The sequence below is a fragment of the Hordeum vulgare genome, chromosome 4H (assembly GCF_904849725.1).
Source record: "Hordeum vulgare subsp. vulgare chromosome 4H, MorexV3_pseudomolecules_assembly, whole genome shotgun sequence".
In the NCBI taxonomy this organism is placed as follows: domain Eukaryota; kingdom Viridiplantae; phylum Streptophyta; class Magnoliopsida; order Poales; family Poaceae; genus Hordeum; species Hordeum vulgare.
The window spans coordinates 541,259,588-541,270,510 of record NC_058521.1 but is presented as its reverse complement, the minus strand read 5'-3'; positions in this window follow the sequence as shown (position 1 = coordinate 541,270,510).

Sequence of the window (10,923 nt, the reverse complement as noted above, 5' to 3'; positions counted from 1 at the left end):
TGGGTGATTATAAAGGTGCACTACAGGATCTCCGAAAGTGTCTGTTGGGTTGTACGAATCGAGACTGGGATTTTTCACTCCGTGTGATGGAGAGGTATCTCTAGGCCCACTCGGTAATTCATCATCATATTGAGCTCAGTGTGACTAAGGAGTTAGCCACGGGATGATGTGTTACGAAATGAGTAAAGAGACTTGCCGGTAACGAGATTGAACAAGGTATGGGGATATCGACGATCGAATCTCGGGCAAGTATCATACCGATAGACAAAGGGAATTGCATACGGGATTGATTGAATTCTTGACATCGTGGCTCATCCGATGAGATCATCGTGGAACATGTGGGAGCCAACATGGATATCCAGACCCCACTGTTGGTTATTGGCCGTAGAGATGTCTCGGTCATGTCTGCATGTCTCCCGAACCCGTAGGGTCTACACACTTAAGGTTCGATGACGCTAGAGTTGTAAAGGGAATGGTATGTGGTTACCGAAGGTTGTTTCGAGTTCCGGATGAGATCGCGGACGTCACGAGGAGCTCCGGAATGCCCCGGAGGTAATTATTAATATATAGGAAGTCCTGTTTTGGTCATTAGAAAAGATTTGGGCTCATCGGTAGTGTATCGGGAGTGCCGGGAGGGTGCCGGAGGACCCCTGCGAGGGGTATGACGACCAAAAGGGTGCATGGGCTGTTAGAGGAGGTGTACCAGCCCTTATTGGGCTGGCCAAGGCCTTCCCTAAAAGCCTATGCGCATAGGGATAGAGGAGATAAGGCAAAAGGCTTAAAAGGAAAAAGGAGGAAGAGTCCTACCAAGGTAGTCCACCTCCCTAGCTTCGGCTGAAGCTCCTTGTCCTAGGAGGAGGGGCCAAGGCAGCCTCCCTCTCCCTCCTCCTATATATAGTGGAGGGTTTTGGCCTTTTGGAGACACATGATTCATCTCTCCACGGCACAGCCCTACTCCTGCTCCTCCACGTCCTCCGCAACGCTTGGCGAAGCCCTGCCGGAGAACCACATAGCTCCACCATCACCACGCCGTCGTGCTGCGGGAGCTCTCCCTCAACTTCTCCTCTCTCCTTGCTGGATCAAGAAGGTGTTGGAATTATGCCCTAGAAGCAATGATAAATAAGTTATTATTATAATTCCTGTATCAAGATAATCGTTTATTATCCATGCTATAATTGTATTAAATGAAGTCTTAGATACATGTGTGGATACATAGACAAAAACACTGTCCCTAGCAAGCCTCTAGTTGGCTAGCCAGTTGATCAAGGATAGTCAAGGTCTTCTGACTATGTGCAAGGTGTTGTTGCTTGATAACTGGATCACATCATTGGGTGAATCATGTGATGGACTAGACCCAAACTAATAAACGTAGCATGTTGATCGTGTCATTTTGTTGCTACTGTTTTCTGCGTGTCAAGTATTTATTCCTATGACCATGAGATCATATAACTAACTCGCACCGGAGGAATGCCTTGTGTGTATCAAACGTCACAACGTAACTGGGTGACTATAAAGATGCTCTACAGGTATCTCCGAAGGTGCTTGTTGAGTTAGTATGGATCAAGACTGGGATTTGCCACTCCGTGTGACGGAGAGGTATCTCGGGGCCCACTCGGTAATACAACATCACACACAAGCCTTGCAAGCAATGTGACTTAGTGTAAGCCACATGATCTTGTATTACGGAACGTGTAAAGAGACTTGCCGGTAAACAAGATTGAAATAGGTATGTGGATACTGACGATCGAATCTCGGGCAAGTAACATACCGAAGGACAAAGGGAATGACATACGGGATTATATGAATCCTTGGCACTGAGGTTCAAACGATAAGATCTTCGTCGAATATGTAGGATCCAATATGGGCATCCAGGTCCCGCTATTGGATATTGACCGAGGAGTCCCTCGGGTCATGTCTACATAGTTCTCGAACCCGCAGGGTCTGCACACTTAAGGTTCGACGTTGTTTTATGCGTATTTGAGTTATATGGTTGGTTACTGAATGTTGTTCGGAGTCCCGGATGAGATCACGGACATCACGAGGATTTCTGGAATGGTCCGGAGACGAAGATTGATATATAGGATGACCTCATTTGATTACCGGAAAGTTTTTGTTATTAACGGCAATGTACCGGGAGTGACGAATGGGTTCCGGATGTTCACCGGGGGGGCGGCCCACCCCGGGGAAGCCCATAGGCCTTGGGGTGCCGCACCAGCCCTTAGTGGGCTGGTGGGCAAGCCCAAGAAGGCTCGTGCACAGGAGAGAAAGAAAATCAAAGAGAAAATAAAAAAAGGGGAAGTGGAAAAATAGAGAAGGACTCCACCTTCCAATCCTAGTTAGACTAGGATTGGAGGAGGAATCCTCCTCCCCCCACTTCGGCCGACCCTTGGGGCTCCTTGAGCCTCAAGGCAAGGTCCCTCCCCTCCCTCCTATATATATTGAGGTATTAGGTCTGATTTGAGACAACTTTGCCACGGCAGCCGGACCACATACCTCCACGGTTTTTCCTCTAGATCGCGTTTCTGCACAGCTCGGGCGGAGCCCTGCTGAGATAAGATCACCACCAACCTACGGAGCACCGTCACGCTGCCAGAGAACTCACCTACCTCTCCGTCTCTCTTGCTGGATCAAGAAGACCGAGATCGTCGTCGAGTTGTACGTGTGCTGAACGCGGAGGTGCCGTCCGTTCGGCACTAGATCGGGGCAGATCGTGGGACAGATCACGGGACGGTTCGTGGGACGGTTCGTGGGGAGGATCGAGGGACGTGAGGACGTTCCACTACATCAACCAGGTTTATTAACGCTTCCTGTTGTGCGATCTACAAGGGTACGTAGATCTGAAATCCCCATCGTAGATGGACATCACCATGATAGGTCTTCGTGCGCGTAGGAAATTTTTTGTTTCCCATGCGATGTTCCCCAACAGAAGGAGGAGACGTCACTGGGTTGTACGTGTGTTGAACGCGGAGGTGTCGTGATTCGGCACATAGATCGGAATCCACCGTGATCTGAATCGCTGCGAGTACGACTCCATCAACCGCGTTCATAGTAACGCTTCCGCTTAGCGATCTTCAAAGGTATGAAGATGCTCTACCCATTTTCTCATTGCTGGTTTCTCCATAGATAGATCCTTGTCTGGCGTAGGATTTTTTTTGAAATTACTACGATCCCCAACATGTACATGCTAGGATCGCCAATTTTAACCCGAGTGTTCCACGTGTGCAACTGTTTTGCACCCGTTGTATGTGAACGTAGAGTCTATCACACCCGATCATCACGTGGTGTCTCGAAACAACAAACTGTCGCAATGGTGCATAGTCGGGGGAACACAATTTTATCTTGTAATTTTAGTGAGGGATCACCTTATAATGACACCATCGTCCTAAGCAAAATAAGGTGCATAAAAGGATTAACATCACATGCAAATCATAAGTGACATGATATGGCCATGAACATGTGCTTCTTGATCTCCATCACCAAAGCACCGGCATGATCTCCATCGTCACCGGCACCACACCATGATCTCCATCATTGTGCTGCCATCGAGGTTGTCGCTCTAACTATGATATTACTACTAAGGCTGCTGAGTAGTGATAAAGCAAAGCATCTCCAAGCGCAAAATAATTAAAGACAACTCTATGGCTCCTGTCGGTTGCCGTAGCATCGACTTGCAAGTCGATATTTAACTATTACAACATGATCATCTCATACATCCAATATATCATATCATGTCTTTGGCCCTATCACATCACATGCATACCCTGCAAAAACAAGTTAGACGTCCTCTAATTTGTTGTTGCAAATTTTACATGGCTGCTATGGGTATCTAGTATGATCGCATCTTACTTACTTAAAGCCACAACAGTGATATGCCAATTGCAATTTAACCTTCTCCAAGGACCGCCTCGGTCAAATCCGATTCAACTAAAGTTGAAGAAACATACACCCGCCAGTCATCTTTATGCAACAAGTTTCATGTTAGTGGATGAAACCGGTCTCTCGTAAACGTACGAGTAATGTTGGTCCGGTCCGCTTCAATCCAACAATACCGCTGAATCAAGAAAAGACTAAGGAGGGAAGCAAATTTAACATCAATGCCCACAAACTCTTTTGTGTTCTAACCGAGATATCATCTACGCATGAACCTGGCTCATGATGCCACTATTGGAGAATTTTGCATGGGAAATAAAAAAATTCCTATGCACACACAAGACCTATCCATAGTGATGATCATCTACGAGAGGAGAGATTGGATCCACATACCCTTGTAGATCGCTAAGAGGAAGCGTGTATAACGCATTTGATATAGTGGAACATTTTCACGATAAAAATCACAGCCCGTCCCGCGATCTCATCACGATCCTTCCCGCGATCCCATCACGATCCATCCCGATCTAGTGCCAAATGGACGGCACCTCCGCGTTCAACACACGTACGGCTCGATGACGATCACCGCCTTCTTCATCCAGCAAGAGGTGTGGAGAGGTAGAAGAGTTCTCTAGCACGACGGCATAGGGGTGGTGGTTTTGAATAATTCAGCAAGGCTTCGCCAAGCGTTGCGGAACTAATCTAGAGGAGAAAACGATTTAGAGAGAAATAGGGCAGTCGTGGCTTATTAGGGTTAGGGTTGCCTCTAATTCCTCTAGTATATATAGGAGGGACGGAGGGGAGGAGGCAGCCAAATCATCCTCCTTTGGTTCGGCCGAATAGGAGGTGGAGGAGTCCACCTCCAATCCTACTCCAAGTAGGACTCCTCCCACTTGGAATATTCCCCCTCTCCCATTGGGATTTTTTTTCTCTTTGGTTCTTGGCCGAAATAGGCCATCTTGGAGTGGCCGCACCAGCCCACTAAGGGATGGTGCACCACCTTTAGGCCTATTAGGTTCTCTTCCGGGTGGGTGGCCCCTCCCGTTAAAACCACGGAACCAATTCATCACTCCCGCTACTTTACCGATAATGCCCGAAAACTTTCTGGAAGCCAAATGCAACTTTCCTATATATAAATCTTTACCTCGGGACCATTCTGGATCTCCTCGTGACGTCCGGGATCTCATCTGGGTCCCCGAACAACTTTCGGTTACCAAACACACATAACTCAATAATACCAAAACGTCACTGAACCTTAAGTGTGCAGACCCTGCGGGTTCAAGAACTATGTAGACATGACCTGAGACACTCTCCGGTAAATAACCAATAGCGGGACCTGGATGCCCATATTGTCTCCTACATATTCTAGGAAGATCTCTATCGATTGAACCTCTATGTCAAGGATTCAATCAATCCTGTATGTCGTTCCCTTTGTCCTTCAATATGTTACTTGCCCGAGATTCGATCATTGATATCTCTATACCTAGTTCAATCTCGTTACCAACAAGTCTCTTTACTCGTTCTTTTATACAAAATCTCGTGGCTAACTCCTTAGTCACATTGATTGCAAGTCTTATCGTGATGTTATATTACCGAGTGGGCCCCAAGATACCTCTCCGTCACACGGAGTGACAAATCCCAGTCTTGATCCATGCCAACCCAACAGACACCTTCGGAGACACCTGTAGAACACCTTTATAGTCACCCAGTTACGTTGCGACTTTTTACACACACACAGTATTCCTCCGATGTCAGGGAGTTGCATGATCTCATGGTCATAGGAATAGATACATTGACATGCAGAAAATAGTAGCAATAAACTAACACGATCATATGCTACATTTATAGTTTGGGTCTTGTCCATCACATCATTCTCCTAATGATGTGATCCCATTATCAGACGACATCTCATGTCTATGGCCAGGAAATCTTGACCATCTTTGATCAACGAGCTAGTCAACTAGAGGCTCACTAGGGATAGTGTGTTGTCTATGTATCCACACATGTATTTGAGTTTCCAATCAATACAATTCTAGCATGGATAATAAACGATTATCATGAACAAGGAAATATAATAATAACTAATTTATTATTGCCTCTGGGGCATATTTCCAATGGTATTACTTTGGCCGACGACCCACATTGACATGTGCGATGTCACTTGTGACGACACCTACAGTGATGGTGCATGACAACAAAGTTAGGAGGGGTCAAATGCTAAGCTCATAGTGCTAGCACGGGCCAAATAAGTAAATTATATTACATGGGCGACTATTTAAGTATTTTACTTGGTCAAATGGCTTCATTTTTCTATGGGAAGACCGGCTCATGGCCCAGTATGGTCCCCAAAAGGATCCGCCAATGGACACGTGTTCACACATCCATTCGCAACTTGGCTACGACGACACTATCTTAAATGTTAACAAGTTGAAGGATTGTGTTTCTTCCCTCTGGAGAATGCTTTGGCAACGACAGCGGTTGGATTCTTCAACCATAATGATGGTGGATACGGGAATCCGAAAGATCAGTTCTCAACATTTTATTTTTATGGATTTTTTTGTAGATTTCCTTGTGTGCTGTCCCTATGGACTGTTTGAAGGACAAGTCATGTATGTTGTATGTTTTTGCTTTTATATGAATGAAATGAAATGAAATACTTTCTTCGTCCCATAATATAAGAGCATTTTTTATTCTAATGTAGTGTAAAAACACTTTTATATTATGGGACGTAGGGAGTATGTGGTACTTTAAAAAAACAAGGGGTGTGCTATGGGTCCGCCGGCTTATCTTTTTAAAAGATCAGCCGGGTCATGAGCTGTCCGATTTGCTGCATCGAGCGAACCAAGTATTCTTTCTGCAACACACGTCTTGTTGCAGAATTATTTCTGCAACATAAATTTTGTTGCACATTTCTTTTACAACAACTGTTTTGTTGTGATTTTTCTTTCGCAACTAAGGTTTCGTTGCATTTTTTTTTTGCAACCGAGGTCTTGTTGCCAAAACATTCCATAATAAATGTTTTGTTACAAAACATAAACCCATCGCAAGCCAATGTAAAATTATATATGTTTGGAAAAGTCTGAAATAAACCTTGAATTCATTCCCTAAGTCTGAATCAAACCCTGAACTAAGAATCCCTGAAATCCTTACCTTGTCTTTCTTAATCCCGGTTTATCCCAGCCCATTAGTGCTAACAGCTAGTTTGGGGCGTTGGGATTGGTGACGTGGTTACGATTAGAGGTTAACTGTGCGGATTATGGACGGACTGTGGGCTTCTTTGGGTACTCACGTAAGTTGCAACAGCGGAGAAAAAACAGAGCCTCATAAACCCCACTACGAACCTGCTCCCTCCCCTGTTTCTTTCTCTCGATGCCTCCCCTCGTAGCGGCAATGGTGATTGGCGGTGGTTGCTCGCAAAGACAGCAAGACAATCACGACTCCCGGAAAAATCTCCGGTAATCCCCTTCCTTCTTCTATTCGTCTTCTTGTCTTTACTTTTTTCACCAAAGATTGTATTTGGTTAGGGTTTTTAGGCGTGGAAAAAATCTGGTTATTAGGGCGTTATTAGCGCGTTTACCTTGTGCAGAAAAAATGGATTATTTCATACACCTATTTCGAAATAGTTGTATCAGTCGTTGGTTTGATCAAAAAGTCTATGGCAATGCAGGCTCGTGTTGTCATCATGGATCCTCGGACAAACTGAATGTGCGGTTTCATTTCGGCGGCCAGTTTGTTTGCATTGGGCCTTATTTTAGACTATGTTGGTGGAGATGAGGCAATTTCAGAGATTAAAAGGGATAAAATGTCTTTGCCAGGGATAAAAAGCTTTCTCGGTGATCACATACCAGAGAAACAAAGCATGAAGATTCACTTCCTTATGCCTGGTAAAGAACTAGTGGATGGCTTATTGTCTTTGTGTAATGATGCTGGTTGTATGAAGATGTCTGAATACATAACTGATGGAGGAGTGGCTGAGGTCTATGTGGAGTATTTTGGGGAGCAAGATGATGAAAGTACAAGTGCCAGTGGTAGTGATTTTGAGAATGAGATGGGTAATGAGTCAGAAGGAGAGACTGATGTAGAACCAGATGCAATCATAACTGCAGAGGATGATGTGCACATAACTAGTGTGGATCCATCATCATTGACTGTAGCAGAAAATGTGGTTGTACCAACCGAGAGTGGCGTTATTACCCAGGTGATTAGCAGCCCTACAGAGCACAATTTCTATAGGAAACAGAGGACTAGAAGTTCACAAGTTCGGGTACGGAGTTCTCAGATTTAGACACAAAGTTCCCAGGTTCATATATATAGCTCTCAGGTCGTTAATCCAGGAACACATAGTGGTAATGCAGCAGTTCAACAAACACATGAACATGAGGGTGATGACAATGGCTCTGTAGTTTCAGAGAGTGAGGAGGATGATAGTGATTATGTGGCAGGAAGTGATGACAGTGGACTAGAAGAGGAATATGTGGAACTAAGGGAACAAGCTAAGGCTTTTAAGAAGAGAATTAGATACTCAAAGAGATGGGCTCAAAGAAATCCATCTAGTGTTGTTCCAATAGATCTAGTGGCAAATGTAGAAGAAGTGGTAGGAGAAGACCACTTTGACTCAGATAATGAAGATTATTCATATGACGAGGACAGTGATCACGAAGGAGTGTTTGTTAGGAGAAAAACTAAGTTCCCAAGGTATAATCCTAAGGTAGATATTCCACTATTCTGCTTAGGAATGGTTTTAAGGAGCAAGGAGCAGATGAGAAAGGCACTAATAAAATATGGACTTTTGACATTTAGAAGTATAAACTTCACGAAGTCAGAAGAAGGAAGGATCAAGGATAAGTGTGGATGGCATGGATGTCCCTGGGACTATATATGTTGCTTATAGTAGCAGGTGTTCTTGATTTCAAGTGATCACAAATGAAGATCAACATGACTGTGGACCTAACAGAGACAATCACCTTGTCACGACAAAAGTTATTGTTAGGAGATATGAGCACATCTTAAGAGCCAATCCCACATGGAAAATTGATAACATTAAAGTCACTGTTCTGGAAAATTTCTTTGCTGACGTTTCAACATCAAAGTGCAAGGCTGCTAAAAAGATAGTGTCAGAGAACCTACTTGCTCGACTAAAAGATGAGTACACCAAGGTGTTTGATTACCATCTTGAACTACTTAGGATCAATCATGGGAGCACAATCCTTGTTGGCTTGAACCCAGAGTACATGGATCAAAATATTTTCCAAAGCTAGTATGTATGCTTCAGTGCTATGAAAAAGGGTTTTAAAGCTTGCAGAAGAGTTATTGGGCTTGATGGCTGCTTTTTCAAAGGAGCTTGTCAAGGTGAGATTCTATGTGCTATTGGTAGAGATGTTAATAATCAAATGTATCCGGTAGCTTGGGCAATAGTGGAGAAAGAAACTAGTGAATCTTGGGCATGGTTTGTTGGCCTTTTGATAAAGGACTTGGATATTAATGACCAAGGTGAAGGATGTGTGTTCATATCATATCAACAAAAGGTATGTTGTTCATATGGGTGTTCATTTTGGCCTTTTTGTTAATTATATACTTCTTAGTGATATCTTGTTAATTACTAGGTTGGTTAGGTTCACCCGCCTTGCTGTCGCATGTCCTATCTACATTTGTCCTATGTACCTATTGTAATTAATATTTTGCAACTGGGTATGTGACAAACCTAGACCACAAGCACCTCGGTATGTGAGTATGCCAGGTAGGCCTAGGAAGAATGACAGGAAAAAGGAAGAGGGAGAAGTACCAAAAGGAAATAAAATGTCAAAGCATGGCACCAAAGTTACATGCAGCATGTGTGGCCACAATGGGCACAACAAGGCGGGTTGTGTTGACACCAGATTTTGGCACGGAAGAAAATCTTATTAAGATGGATTCAAAGGAAGAAGTGCTCCACATGAAAGAATTTTTTGGTGTTGACATGAATATTTTTAGAGTTTGGGCCATCGCTGTCCAATCTGATATCGAAGGCCGAAATTGTGTTTGAAGTGCTGAGATTTCATATTCAGAGTACTATTTGGCCTATTAAGCCAACAAGACAGACTCATATGGAAAAATGTTCAACGAGAATTGTGTTCGCCTCGTCGAGGCGATCGATTTTGATATATATTTTTTCTCAATCCGAGTCCGTGTGCGACCTGAAGGGACTAATCAAGATCAAGCTGAGGTTTCACTCAGGATCCGAGTGAAAAGTTTGCAATCCGAGTGGAGTTCTCCATCCGAGTGGAATTTGCCATCCGAGTGGAGTTTGCCATCCAAGTGGAATTTTCCATCTGAGTGAAAAGTTCTAAAGACGAGTGGAACTTGGGTGAGATACATGAATTCCGAGTGAAGGCTTGATGACCGAGTGAAAAGTTTCCAAATACGAGTGGAATTTCGGTCAAGGAGTCATGGATTCAGAGTGAAAATTGTTGTCCGAGTGAAAATTGCTAACCGAGTGAAAATTGCTAACCGAGTGAAAACTAAAAGGGGCTCCGAATCCGAGTGATTCAACCAGAAAGTAGAGATTGGCATGTATGGTCATCTAGATGGCCTCAGATCGAAAAGTGTTTAGCATGAAAGTTGTTTGTAACGTCGAAATGGTCAACTTTGCTCTTAAGGTCATTATCATATGAGGTAGTACACGACCTGCAGGGATACTACAACACTCGGACAGTCTAGTCCGCTATATGACCGAGGCCGGTTCAAAGTTGAAGATGATAAACTTAAGAGTTAGGCTATATGACCTTATTTGGAAAAGTGATCAACTTAAGAGTTGTTCGTATCATCAAGGCGGTCGATTTTGATATATAAATCGTCTCAATCGGTGGTCATATGCGGATTTCACAGCCCACGTAAGGAACAAGACAAAAGATTGGGCCAGATTTGGGCTGAATCCGAGTTAGGCTAGAAGTAGGACTCTAGGACGTGATTTGCTGTAGTTTTCTTGTAAGGAAAGCCTAGATGAATCCTTTGCTCATACGGAAAGTCCAGCCGCCTCTTATATATGTTGGGGGTGATGGCCGATTGAACAACACATGA